The sequence below is a fragment of the Panthera uncia genome, chromosome D4 (genome assembly GCF_023721935.1).
Source record: "Panthera uncia isolate 11264 chromosome D4, Puncia_PCG_1.0, whole genome shotgun sequence".
Classification (NCBI taxonomy): Eukaryota; Metazoa; Chordata; class Mammalia; order Carnivora; family Felidae; genus Panthera; species Panthera uncia.
The window spans coordinates 16,301,229-16,315,892 of record NC_064807.1 but is presented as its reverse complement, the minus strand read 5'-3'; the positions used below and the strand labels follow the sequence as shown (position 1 = coordinate 16,315,892).

The window sequence follows — 14,664 nt, the reverse complement described above, 5'->3', positions numbered from 1 at the left end:
AAGAGTATGCAAGCTGCTTTGCTAGTTTATAAGATGATGTCAAGGAATGAGACAAAAACAATTTTATATGCTCAGTCACTTCTTTTCGATCCTGGTGAGGTGAAATGCAAACATAGATGCTGGCAAGGGAAAACTGGGTGTGTAATTACAGGTTAATATCAAGTCTATGATCCTTATTTTCTGTTTATAAATTGTATGAAAAAATGGCTTGCTCTCACTTTCTCTCTACCCCTGCCACCCCCCCCCCCCCCCCAATAAAATGGCTGTTTGTTTTTAGACTTTGACCCTGCTACTTTTCTTGAAGGAAGGCTTGTTGGCACACAAGACTTATAAGCGACTAATAGAGTTGGTAACTTCACATATTAAGTAATTTTCTTTATGAGATAGAAATAACAACATCTGAGTCAAGTGTAGGAGTCATCCTAGAAATCTTTAAAATAACTGTTATAGGGAAATGTTTATGGCACAGATTTTGGTACACGTATCTCCAAACTCACTGAGTTGTATGTTTAATAATAGGAACAGATTTTTGTATGCCAATTGTCCCCCAATAAAGAGAAAGTAACTGATATAAAAAAATAAAATAAAAAAGAAAGTAACTGATATAAGCAAATTACCATTGTTGATGAAAAAATTCTAAAAAATATATTTTTAAAATTGTCACACTTCTCTGGAACTCTTAGGGGTAATCTTAAATCCACTTACGATGTGGGCGATATGAAGAGAAAAATTAAAATTTTGCAGAGAAAGCTGGAATAAAATTGACGGTAATTCTCAGTGGTGTGTGCAAAAATTACAGAACCCTGGGGCTGGAGCTAACCTCTTTCTTCCATTTCCAAATGGACTGTATCTAAATAATTCCAGAAGTGAGTTGGCTCCCTAGTCTCTGTGCACACCTCTCCCCCATCCACATCAATCTTCATCATGATCTGTTGAATACATCAAAAAAGTAGGAAGGAAGTCTTTCCTTAAAGCATTTAGAGATGGTTGAGATGCATATGATAAAGTTCACAAAGGTAAAGGGAGTTTTAAAGATCAATCATAACATTGGAGCTCTTGGGTGGCTCAGTCTGTTAAGCGTCTGACTTCGGCTCAGGTCATGATCTCGAGTCCGTGAGTTTGAGCCCCAAGTCGGGCTCTGTGATGACAGCTCAGAGCCTGGAGCCTGCTTCAGGTAAACAAAATTAAAACATTAAAAAAAAAAAGAAAGGGGTGCCTGGGTGCCTCAGTCGGTTAAGCGTCTGACTTCGGCTCGGGTCATGATCTCACAGTTCACAAGTTTGAGCTCTATGTCGGGCTCTGTGCGGATCGCTCAGAGCCTGCTTCAGATTCTGTGTCTCCCTCTCTCTGTCTGCCCCTCTCCCACTTGCATGTGTGCTCGCTCTCTCTCAAAAATAAAATAAACATTAAAAATTTTTAAAAAGCTCAATCATAACACAATGCCAAAAATAATATTTGGAAGTAACCCTTAAAGAAATACACGAAAAATAGTTTTTCATATGTACTGCTCCGCACAGCAAAGCAGTTTGGAAACAAGTCGTCCAAATTAATTAATTCTCTGCAGAAAAAAAGGCTACGTGTGTCTATTTCAGTGAGAAATACATAAACTGACAAGCAAGGTGACAATTTCTTGTTTATAACTCTGATGCTATAAAATGAGGACCAGCTTGCAGCTTTTAAAATACCAAGTGACCTTCTGCAACTCTGATTTCAACCACTCAGCGGGTTTTTTTCCACCAAAGGGGCTTATTTTAGCCCTCACTAGACATTTCAGCAAACGGTGCTCTCCAAAGGCTGCAGCATCTCTGACACGGATTACACAGGTGGTTTCATTAGAATCCCACATCCTGGGAGCGGGGAAAGTTGAGTATATCTTTAAAAACTGCTGCTTTCAGTGTTATTACCAAGAGCGCCGTGGCCCAACTGTACCAAGGCGAGAAAGCTGAGACTCCACGCTATATATAGGACTAGAGGGGGTTGCATCTGAACTTCCTAATTCTTTCTCCTCCCCCTCCTTTTTTTTTTTTTTTTCATGAGAAAGTACGGCTTCTTCTTGGTGAACTATACCCTCTATTCATTTTCCTCCACAAGAGATTTCTTTTAAACTTGGAAGTATCCTCCCTAAAATACTGTATCTCAGCCTCCATCAAAATGATTAATGAATTTTTAATTTATCACTTGCCTTAAGGATCTAGAGAACCACTCAATTCTCTGTTTCGTTTGTACTACTAGTGTGAAAGTGGAATTCTTAGGGGATTTACTTTGAATGAATGCCAGGATATCTCTACGGACTTGCTCAAGGCGAGTTTTAAGTGCCTGTGTTAGGTTTTTGGGATATCACGATTCCTCAGAATCCACGCTCCGAGGCAGTGACTATAATATATTAGAACAACTGGTTGAAAAGTGAAACATTTAACCCAGTGTGCTTTTTGCTTTTTGACCATAGACCGCTAGTTTTGTACATTTTCTGTCATTAAATAGAACAAGTGTACTGGTTAGGATGCACTAGGAGACAGTGTCAGAGAGGACAATGTCAATTTTAAGACCTTTCTGGTTTTTCTCATCTCTACTTAGTGATTATTGTTTTTCTAGCATAAATAGAATTGTGCTGTCAGCATAAAAACATCAACAACCTTTAAGCTTAATTAAAACAGCCACCTATCAGTGACACATAGCCTCGACAGGAAAGTAGTATATTTTTAGCATTTAAGTTTCTCAAATTCTTTTAAGAAGGAGCTGGGGCATAAATAACCCACAGTCCCTTTGTTGGCTCACTTTCACCGTCTAACCACCATTACTCCCTCACCAGTGAATTAAGACAGCTTCTGGTCTCCTTTTCATACAAATTCTATTGCCAATTATGTTATCAAAAACTGGCATAACAGATTTGTACTTCATGTGGACTGAAACCAAAATGTGCATAGAGTTCTTCAGAAAAAATACATTAACAAAATAAGAGATGATGTCCTTAACTATAAAAAATGATGAAAAGGTGATCCACACAGTTCAACAAAATAGGAACACAGAGAAAAACAATGAAAAAATCAGATAAGTAACAGTAATATCTGAGCAAAGACTGAATGAATGGATGGTTAATAAAATGGCTAATATTTTCTCAAATTTCGGGAGGCTCAGGTAAGAGCATTTTAATAGAAGGAAAGGAAGCACAATGTAAAGCATAAAGAAAAACTGAAAGAATCTATCCAGCATTTGTGTTAAAGCCAAATGAAAAAAGCGTCACGAGCAGCAAAAGAAATGAACCATCAAGGGGCGGCTTTCTTAATAATTTAATAATGGAAAGCTGTTTGGAATCACCAAGTGTTTTGTTTTATTGCAATGGTATATGTCTAACTTGGGGCGAAATTATAGTTTCTTTTCTTCAAACTAGCTAATAAAATTGAGAAGGAGTCTATTATGAAAACATTACATTTCAAAGTTAACTTTCACAGTGAAAGATCTCCTTCAAAGAACAATCAGAAAACATCAACTTACTTCAATGTCCTAGAGTTGATGAGTTCTAAGGGAGCTATCTTGTAAAACAGCAGAAGCCAATATGGACCCCTTTAGACTTCTCCTTTGTGCCCTTTGGGACGTCACGTAATATCTTAGAGTCTTAGTGTCTTTGGGTTTGATTTTCTATCTACAGAAGGATTTAGCAGCAGAGACATCTTCTAAGGGCTGTGTGAAGCATGGAGACTTGAGTCTGAGGGGCTACGTAGGAATTTCTCTTTGTTTTGATTCATAAGGGGAAGTCTTTCAGACTTACAGACAGTGAGGGTACAGCTCACAGTCTGAAACGCATTTGAAGAGTCTCAGAACAAACAAGAACAAGGTAAGTCAGAGCCCATTAAAATCCTTCCCTGCTCTCTTGAAAAAAACTGCACCTCCATACCCTACCCAAAGGACAATTAGTGGGTCACAAATGATGAAAACCTAATTATGAAAACTGCTCAGGGCCATCATTAGGATTGACTTTTTCTATTTGGATTTTGTTGGCATACGGATTGACCGTTAGGTAATTAATTTTAAAGTTTACTTATTTATTTTTGAGAGAGAGAGAATCCCAAGCAGGCTCCACACTGTCAGCACGGAGCCTAACACAAGCCTCCAACTCGCTAACTGTGAGATCATGACCTGAGCCAAAATCAAATCAAGAATTGGATGCTTGGTGGGGGGGCACCTGGGTGGCTCAGTCGGTTAAGCGTCTAACTTCAGCTCAGGTCATGATCTCACGGTCCGTGAATTCGAGCCCCGCGTCGGGCTCTGTGCTGTCAGTTCAGAGCCTGGAGCTTGCTTCGGCCCCCACTCACAATCTGTCTCTCTCTATCAAAAAAATGAATAAATGTTAAACAATAAAAAATCTAAGAGTTGGATGCTTGGGGCGTGTGGGTGGCTCAGTCGGTTAAGCATCCAACTTTGGCTCAGGTCATGATCAAACTCAGGTTTGTGAGTTTGAGCCCCGCGTTTGGGCTCTGTGCTGACAGCTCAGAGCCTGGAGCCTGCTTTGGATTCTGTGTCTCCCTCTCTCTCTGCCCCTCCCCTCCTCGCACTCTATCTCTCTCTCTCTCTCAAAATAAATAAATAAATATTAGAAAAAAAAAAAAAAAGAGTTGGACGCTTAACTGACTGAGTCACCCAGGTGCCCTGGATTGACCGTCAATTTCCTCCTCCTCCCCTTTAGTCAATGTACTTCTGACCTTAAGGAAAAACTAATTCAGAGGAAATCTTTGGAGGTAACTTTTACATTTTCAAACATTTAATCTAAAATTTTAAAAGTAACTTGATTACTTAAATAAGGCCTTTAATTGACTAGTGTTTTAAAATAAGTTTTTTCTAAGTCATCTAGCACCAAATCGTCCTACGACAAACCTGTCTGAAAACCACAGAGCAGTTCCACAATGAGTCTTACAAATGTGACTCAAATTTAAAGAGCAAAATTTTTTCTCCTCAGCGTTGAAGGCATTTTGTCACAGGAAAAAGTTTATATCCTAAAATAAAAGCAAAGCAATAATAAAGTAAAACAAACAAACAAAAAGTCTTTCCAGCTTGGAACACTTCCAACAGATCTCCCCACATTTGTGAACATCACAGAGGTAAATCCTGTACCTGTTGAGCAGGAGAGCCTCTGAAGTTGGTTGTATCTTCTGCCAACAAAACCCAAGTGTATTCACCTCCAGTCACCTGGCCATCAAATGCCATGTCTGTGTTCCATGGCCCATGTGGAACACGTGGTTAACCTTAACCAGTTCTTCCCAAAATAGGTGCTTGAGACTATGGTGAAAGTGGTACATATCCACTCCAGTCAGTGGAAAAGCAACTCAGGGCTCTCACTAAGAGCCAGTGTCAAAGCTCTCAATGACCTGAGACGCTCTTCTGACGTGGGGGCTATTTCAGAGGCTGCCTTATAAGCATAGACATTTCCTCCCTCCACAAGCCATAGGCAGAATCTCTCTCTCCTTTCCTCTTCCTTACTGTGGAATATTTCATATCTACTATGGCTTTTGAAATTGAGTATATAAAGTAGAATTGGTTTTCTGGCAGCTTCTCAATATTTATTGATTGATTGATTGGCTGGTGGATTTTAGAGTTTTCTTATGATGTTCTGAATTCTGAATCAAAAATTAATCCCAAACTCATATCTCTAGGAAAAGTCCACTGAGGAAGATCAATTTTGCGCATTTTTGTAAAAAAAAATTTAACGTTTGTTTATTTTTGAGAGACAGAGAGACACAGAGTGTGAGCAGGGGAGGGGCGGAGAGAGAGGGAGACACAGAATCTGAAGCAGGCTCCAGGCTCTGAGCTGTCAGCACAGAGCCTGACGTGGGGCTCGAACCCACCAACTGTGAGATCATGACCTGAGCTGAAGTCGGACGCTTGACCGAGTGAGCCACCCGGGCGCCTCAATTTTGCACATTTTCAACTGAAATTCGAAAAGGTGAGTTGGAATAATTTCCTCACATAGTGAATGCTAGCACATTAGGAAAGCTGTATTAGTGGGGGTACAAGCATGTAGGGACTAATATGCATTCATGTACAAATACTTGAATTGCATGTATGTCTTTGTATTGCTTATAATGTCAGCCATATTTATATTTGTTTATAGAGCCTTGCTGGTCACAAAGTACTTTGTATCCATTATGCCATTTACTCCAGTTGTGGAGAATTCCTGCACTCAGCATGATACTAAAGTGGGTGCAACATATCAGTGGGTGATTTTAGATCATCTTTGTGAGGTTATTGAAGAAAATCTAGAAGGATATGGATTTGAATGACCCTAGAAAAGAACTATAGTTCCCTGATCCTAGGACACTCTAGAATAATGCATGGCTACGGACTGGTCAATACAATAGTGTGACCACGGTAGAGATCCCAGAAATGTGACAAATGGAGTTGATTAGCCCAGTCCCCATACTCAGGAAATTTCTTTTAAGATAGAAAGCAGGATTCCAGAAATAGCAGCCTCTCCTGCAGGTGGCAAAGAACAAAGGGGTGTTAAAATTTCAGAGGAATCGAGTAAGACCTGACCAAGGTGATCTGGGTAGGTCTGGGAGGTGAGGACAGGTTGATTTACCTTGAAGCTATGTCTGTACAGCATTTCATCCTTTACGTTGAATGTACCTAAACTTGGGGCATTTGGAGATTGGTTGCCACCTTCTTTTTCAGCTGCCTCTGGTTATCCTTGATGCTCATTTTAATCTGGTTTCTTGTTTTTGTTTTGTTTTGTTTTTTCAGGAGCAGAAATGGAGAGAAGACGCTGGTACATAGTTCTGGTTTGACTGTGGTTATTAACTGCGTCACGGACAGGGTCATCCCACCCCCTAAGGTCTTCCTCCCTGTGAAGGAGGCAGGGCTGGCCATGGTCTCAGGCTAGGGTTTGAGCTTCTCTCAGGACAGTCTAGTTGCCAGCAAGCCCCCCTCTCCACCACCCTACCCTTCTCTTTGGGAAGTGGCTGTAACAAAGGGAATGTCTATACATAGGATCAAAGCTCCCACCACAAGAGGGGAGAGTCATAGGTTTTCAAAGTCATTATATGCAATCCACCTGATTTTTCAGATGAAGAGACGGAGCCTCAGAAAGCTGAACCAAGTTTGAACAAAGTCACATGGCGAGCATGTAGAGTAAGGACTCTCAATTTCAATGTGGTCCCTAAACTACCTGCAAAGGGCCTGTGGTTGGGGAAGGGAGCAAGAGGTATTAGAGAACAGTGGAAGCTCACAAGGTGTCTTCTCCAAAAGCAAGACAAGAAAAACAAACAACACTGCATTTTCCTTTTCCCCTATTGTTCGAATCATTTTTCTCATTTAGTCTATTTTTATCCATTTCAATGACTAAGCAGACAGTTGTTCTGGAACCGCGTGCCTACCTGTCTTTGCTACCAGTGCCATGAGAGGGACGAGGGAAATATGTAGCTAGAGTTAAATTCTATTCCCTGTACCATAGCTGAACGAGTAGTTAAATATGCATAGAGAAATGTATATTTATTAAATATACATGTGAATATGCATAGATAGATTTAAGCAGTTATAGGAGATTGATCTGTAGAAGCATGTGTCATTAAAGGTGCTGCCTTAAGACCATAGCACCTGCTTCGTGTTAATAAGTAACAATTAAAACAGCAATCTTGATAGAATCCCCCAAATAAAACACACTAGCGATATCCACTCTGTCTCTGTATAGACTTCATAGAATAAAGTGGTAGTGGAAGGGACTGGATCACTTTCATACTCCTCTCTTTTTGTACTCTCCTCTATTAATACTCGGCATCTGGAACAGGTAACTTTTTTCAAAAAAGAGGTTTATGTCTAGTTTTGATGCTTAAAATTTCAGGCTCCATAAACATAACACACAAGAAAGATGAAACTAAATCTACATTTAAGATTATATAGGCGAGACCAAGGAGTTCATATTTCTTTGCCTTTATCTGGAGAGAAAATTACTAAATACGACAGCCAACTCAGGTAATGTGTGTAAAAGGCAGTTTATCCCCTTAACCTCACAGCTACCTTGATGGATTTCCCCTACTGTTTTTAAAAGCATATTTGCAGGGCACCTGGGTGGCTTGGTCTGTTAAACATCCAACTCTTAGTTTCAGCTCAGGTCGTGATCTCAAGGTTTGTGAGTTCGAGCCCCACATGGGCCTGTCAGCACAGAGCCTGCTTGGAATTCTCTCTCTCCCTGCCCCTCTCTCTCCCTTTCCCTCTCTCTCTGTCCCTCCCTTACTCACTTGCTCTCTTTCTCTCTCAAAATAAATAAATAAACTTACCCACAAACGTATGGCCACCTAATCTTTGACAAAGCAGGAAAGAATATTCAATGGGGTAAAGAGAGTCTCTTCAGCAAGTGGTGCTGGGAAAACTGGACAGTGACATGCAGAAGAATGAACCGGGATCACTTTCTTATACCATACACAAAAATAAACTCAAAATGGATGAAAGACCTAAATGTAAGACAGGAAGCCATCAAAATCCTCGAGGAGAAAGCAGGCAAAAACCTCTTTGATCTTGGCCGCAGCAACTTCTTACTCAACATGTCTCCAGAGGCAAGGGAAACAAAAGCAAAAATGAACTATTGGGACCTCATCAAAATAAAAAGCTTCTGCACAGCGAAGGAAACAATCAGCAAAACTAAAAGGCAACCAATGGAATGGGAGAAGATATTTGCAAACGACATGTCAGATAAAGGGTTCGTATCCAAAATCTATAAAGAACTTATCAAACTCAACACCCAAAAAACAAATAATCCAGTGAAGAAACGGGCAAAAGACACGAATAGACACTTCTCCAAAGAAGACATCCACATGGCCAACTGACACATGAAAAAATACTGAATACCACTCATCATCAGGGAAATACAACACAAAGCCACAATGAGATACCACCTCACACCTGTCAGAATGGCTAACATGAACAACTCAGGCAACAGCAGATGTTGGTGAGGATGAGGAGAAAGAGGAACACTTTTGCACTGGTGGGAATGCACACCAATGCAGCAGCCACTCTGGAAAACAGTAAGGAGGTTCCTCAAAAAATCAGACATAGAGCTACCCTATGACCCAGCAATTGCAATACTAGGTATTTATCCAAGGGATACGGGTATGCTGTTTTGAAGGGGCACATGCACCCCAATGTTCATAGCAGCACTATCAACAATAGCCAAAGTAGGGAAAGAGCCCACATGTCCATCGATGGATGAATGGATTAGAAGGTGTGGTATATATATATACAATGGAGTATTACTCGATAATCAAAAAGAATGAAATTTTGCCATTTGCAACTACGTGGATGGAACTGGAGGGTATTATGCTGAGTGCATTTAGTCAGAGAAAGACAAATATCATATGACTTCCCTCATATGAGGACTTTAAGATACAAAACAGATGAACATAAGGGAAGGGAAGCAAAAATAATACAAAAACAGGGAGGGGGACAAAACATAAGAGATATGGAGAACATAAGAGATATGGAGAACAAAAGAGATATGGAGAACAAACAGAGGGTTAGTGGAGGGGTTGTGGGAGGGGGGATGGGCTAAATGGGTAAGGGGCACTGAGGAACCTACTTCTGAAATCATTGTTGCACCATATACTAACTAATTTGGATGTAAATTAAAACAAACAAACAAATCAACAACCTTAAAAAAATTAAAAAGAAATGAAAGCATTTGTTTGGTTATTTGGACTATCTTGTTGTCTAGCACCTCACAGATACATTATCAATCATCTTTTTTTTTTTAAATTTTTTTAACGTTTATTTATTTTTGAGACAGAGAGAGACACAGCATGAATGGGGGAGGGGCAGAGAGAGAGGGAGACACAGAATCGGAAGCAGGCTCCAGGCTCTGAGCCATCAGCCCAGAGCCTGACGCGGGGCTCCAAATCGCAGACCGCAAGATCGTGACCTGAGCTGAAGTCGGACGCTTAACCGACTGAGCCACCCAGGCTCCCCTTATCAATCATCTTTGAACTTAAATGGGCTTTTGTTAAGAGTATTAGTCCTTCGGAATCCCCCAGCCCATCTGAGAGCAACGGCGGGGAGGGCATACAAGAGTCTCCCCTTTCTTCTTTGCTTGCTTGCTGGGTACCCCTTCCCCAGCATCCCCTCCCTACCACCAACCACTGCAAAATTTTACCCCAAAAGATAGAACACATCCTCATGCCAGCTTGCAGTGAAATTCCAGCTAAACCCAGTTAATACTCCTGCCTAAATATTCATTTGCAGCTTACTTTTGTTCCTGCCTTATTTCATCGCTTTTCCTCCGATGGGATTTTGAGAAACCCAAGGATATGATTCTTGACATGTTTCATATTTTTGTTTGTTTATCCACATTTTGTTTTGTCTTACCAAGACCATGGGAAGAAGCCATCTCTGATAAGAGATATGGCTCGGGGCAAGCCATACCCCCCTCTTCCTCACCTCCAGGAGGGTTTGTGGTAACATCATGCCCAGGACTTACAGTAAAGGACACACTGAATTGCAATGATTTTTCTTCATGTCCACTTCGTAGCTGGTGAGGGCAGGAGCCACGGTCTGCTGGTTGTGAGTGCCTGGCACATTTCAAAAATATGTTTTTGAAAGAACGCCTGGCAGTCTGAGGTAGTAACCTACGTTGGAATTTAAGCTTTACCACTTAACTCACTCTGTTCGAGGAAAATCCCCTAATTTCTTCATCTGCACAATGGAATGATTTCGTCACTACCCACTTGAAGGCATTGCTATGAGGTTCAAAATGGCTAACATGCATTTTCTACACTTCTCTCCTTACATTGAGTCTTAGGTCCTTAACCTAAGAAGTCTGTAGTTTCTTTGGTACATTTTTAGAAAGACAAGTTTGGATTTTCTGGGGGATATTCCTGACTCTGATGATATTCCTTAAGCTTACTTTTTGGGATCTGCGTGCTTTTGCTTATACACTTGTTTGATGCTTTTTATAAAATATTTATTTATTTATTTTGAGAGAGAGAGAGTGGGGGAGGGAAAGAGAGAGAGGGAGAGAGAGAATCCCAAGCAGGCTCTACACCATCAGTCTAGATCCCGACGTGGGGCTCAATCTCACCAAATGTGAGATCTCGACCTGAGCCAAAATCAAGAGTCCGATGCTTAACCAACTGAGCCACCCAGGCACCCCTGTTTGATGGTTCATAAACATGTATTTTTATTAAACAATTCCAAGCTGTAAGGCCATATTCTACATGAACTAGTCCGGTTTTACAGCTGTTTTTATGATAATTCAGTATCAGAATAGTGTCCTGCTTGTACACAGTTCACTGTTCCTTCAGAAACCAGAGGAAGCAGACCAGGGCTTCTAACAGCCAAGCACGATGTTCAGAAATCCCGTAGCGCCCTTACAGCCTTCAATTCACCCAGTCAAAAATGTGGCTAAAATCAGACTGTCTCTTTTGTCTGCATAGGGTTTGTTCTGTGATAGCTTGTCACCAGCTAGATTAGTATAGATGCTCATTAATCAAGTCAGGTCAGGGGAATCTGAGTGGCTCAGTCGGTTAAGCGTCTGACTTCAGCTCGGGTCATGATCTTACAGGTCACGGGTTCGAGCCTCTCATTAAGCTCTGTGCTGACAGCTCAGAGCCTGGAGCCTGCTTTAGATTCCGTGTCTCTCTCTCTTTGCCCCTCCCCCACTTGAGAGTCTCTCTGTGTCTCTCTCAAAATGAAAATCAACATAAAAAAAATCAAGTCAGGTCAGAAGGTCAGCTTTCCCACTCTGAGAGCTCCTTTGCAGCACCTAGAAGAGCAACAGGCAGGCAACAAACACCAAGCATGTTTTGCTATGGGAATGCCAACTAACTTGCGAGGGGCTCCCTTTGTCTGGTGGGAGGACATATAATATGATGGTCCAAAGAATCGCTTTTGATGTTACTCAGACCTGAGCTCGTATGTTTATTATGCTTTTTTTTTAAAAGTTTTGTAACTTCTGAGCCTTTTTTTCATCTGTAAAATGGACATAAACATACTTCCATAATAGGCATAATACAATTGTTATGAAAATTAAATATAGGACGTTGCTCAGCACAATGTAGGTGCTCAATAAAAGGTAATTATATTGTTTGTAACAGCTGGTAATGTTATTAATTATCGTGAGATGAATAAAATTGCAATACCATTTCTATTATAATAAGGCGAATGCTTGATTGGTACTGTCCTAAGAACTTAGGAATATTAACTCACTTCATCAACACACACTGGTGGGACTACTATTGTTCCAGGTTTACAACTGAGACTCAAAGAGGCCATTAGGTAACTTGCTCACGGGAAAGGGCACACCCGGTTTTGAACTCAGGCAAAATTCAGCTCTAGAATCATACCACCACCCCACACTACTGATGCCTTTCTGCCCAGCGATCCTGTTGCGGATGTTTTCGTGAAATGAGTGGCAGTTTTCTGGATGGTGCAGGAAAGAACAGTATATCCCATTACTGCCGCTTGTCAAAGGTACCTACTTTTGATACCCATGGCAGGAGTTTGTGTCCACTAGATGGCGTTGTTGTGTTAACGAAACGAGAACCAAGTGAACACTTTGGCTTAGGAGCCTGCTAAATTTGAGACCAGCCACGACAATCTAATTCCATGCCTGAGAGTCTGATGGAAGAAACCTCCAAACTTTACAGCATATCCAGAGAACTCTAAAGACTAGTGGCATCGAGAACTACTTAGGAAAAATATATGCTAGCTTTTTTCTGAGCATCGAAGTTTGTAGAAAATCTGGAGGCGTTTTGAAACCATGTAGTCCAAATGCATCAGTTCATAAATAAATAGACTGAGGGCCAGAGAGGAAGTGTTACTTGGAGAACGGTACCCAGACTTGATGGCTTTGGCTGTAGTTCTCTTTCCCTAATACTTCCAACTGATTCTAAATCACAGAGAAACTGCTTTCTGAATTCTTGGAAGACTTTCTAAGTCTCCGTACGGGGCAGAAGGCTGCCCAACGATGACGAGTTTTTGCCTCATTATGTTTTATACAGATGTTCAAAATCAGTAGCAGACTCAGACACTTAGATATTAAGGAAAAAATGGAACCTATTTCTTTTTCTTTTTAACATGTCTCTTGGAAATTGAGTGAGCCCACCTTAAAAGACTGTCCCTATTGGTTGACAGTGCAGTTCGTGGGTATTAAACCCAGAGCGGGTAACAGGGTAATAGATAAGCAAAAGGACTCTGGAATCAGACTGTCCTGGTGGACCCGAAGGACCCTGGGAAGGTCATGAGACATCTCTAAGCCTCTGTGTCCACATCTGTAAAATGGGAATCCTACTTTTACTTATAAGGTGTTTATAAAAATTAAATGTGTGTGAAGTGCCTGTGATGTCATTAAAAAACAAGGTTAAAGGGAGCAATAATAATGAATAATGAATTTTTGTTGCGATAGCGGATGTTCCGTTTTCTGTGTCTCTCAGTTGTGAATGTCTTTACAGGGGCTTTGTCAATCACCTCTTCAGTCACGGTCACGTGCTAAATTGCTGAACGAGAGAAATAACGTTTCAGGTTGTATAACTGTGTAACATCACTTCTTCCTCACCCAGATGGCAGAAGTAGCCAAGGATACATATGGCATGTGCTTCATTATGTGTTCACGTCAACTTTATTTAAAACACTCGTAGGCTCCGGGCTCCTACTCACAGTTTAGACAGAGAAGGTGACTGGCATCCAAATAATAACAGCTAAGAGCAATTGAACACTTGCCGAGTGTCCAACATCCCTCTGCTTTGCGAGTATGAACTCATTTAATTCTTACTTACAACCGTGTGATCTAGGAACTAACACTTTTCTCTTTTTAAAGAGGAGGAAGCCGGGATCCAGCAACTCATCCCAGCTGAAAGAAGCCAGAGTCAGCATTTGAACTCAGGTGGCCTGGGTCTTAAGGACTCTGCTCGGCCAGGATGAGGTCAGGATGAGAGGGGGAGGTTGCTCCAAGGTTCCTGAGACCGAGCTTGCTCCCCAACCCCCAGCCCCCAAATACCACAATGAAGCCTGATAGAGACCTGCAGCCTCGGTACCCAGGAGGCTCATGTGTTAAACCATCAATATTTTTATGGCAGTTAGTTGATGAGCTCAACTGGTTAAACATTTAATAGACTCCTGAGCTTAACAGGGTAAAACAAAGTTGTAACAGGTCGGGAGAGGGCATTCCTAGGGACAGGGCACTCTTGAGGACCACGCCTTAAGGGATCAAAGCTCACTGCAGCCAAAGGAGGGTCAGGTTGCTGAAGCAATCATGCCATCGTGCCTGTGACTAGCCCTGTTCGCTGTAACTCATTTGTTGCTCGTATGTTCCGTGACGTTCCAGACTACCCTCTTTTCACAGCCAGTGATTCAGACTCTATTCCCATGTAGAATTCATGAATTCAGATTTACAAGAGGCTTAGCCATCTTTCTGGTCTACCCCTCTGCCTTTGAAAAGAAGCCAACTGAGGTCCCATTTGCTTATGGTTTGTCCCAAGTTATCTTAGAGCAAGAACCAGAGACCTGCTCATTCGGTTATCACATACCGGTTCTACATCCCTTCCCTATATTATTTTAAATAGTATCATCACTCAGAATTCTTGCTGAAATTCCCGTGTTTATGCCAAATTGAGCCCAAATTCAACAGATAGGTTCTGTTCTTTATGGATAGCGTCTTTCCGTTTTCAATTCCTTCTCTCCTCCTTTGCTTGG

General features: G+C 41.3%; 1 protein-coding gene across 2 annotated transcripts in view; it reads right to left on the bottom strand.

Annotated features, from left to right (window-relative positions):
- RORB (RAR related orphan receptor B) overlaps positions 1-14,664 on the bottom strand; it is a 384,008-nt gene that overhangs the window by 31,557 nt on the left and 337,787 nt on the right. The window lies entirely within an intron of this gene.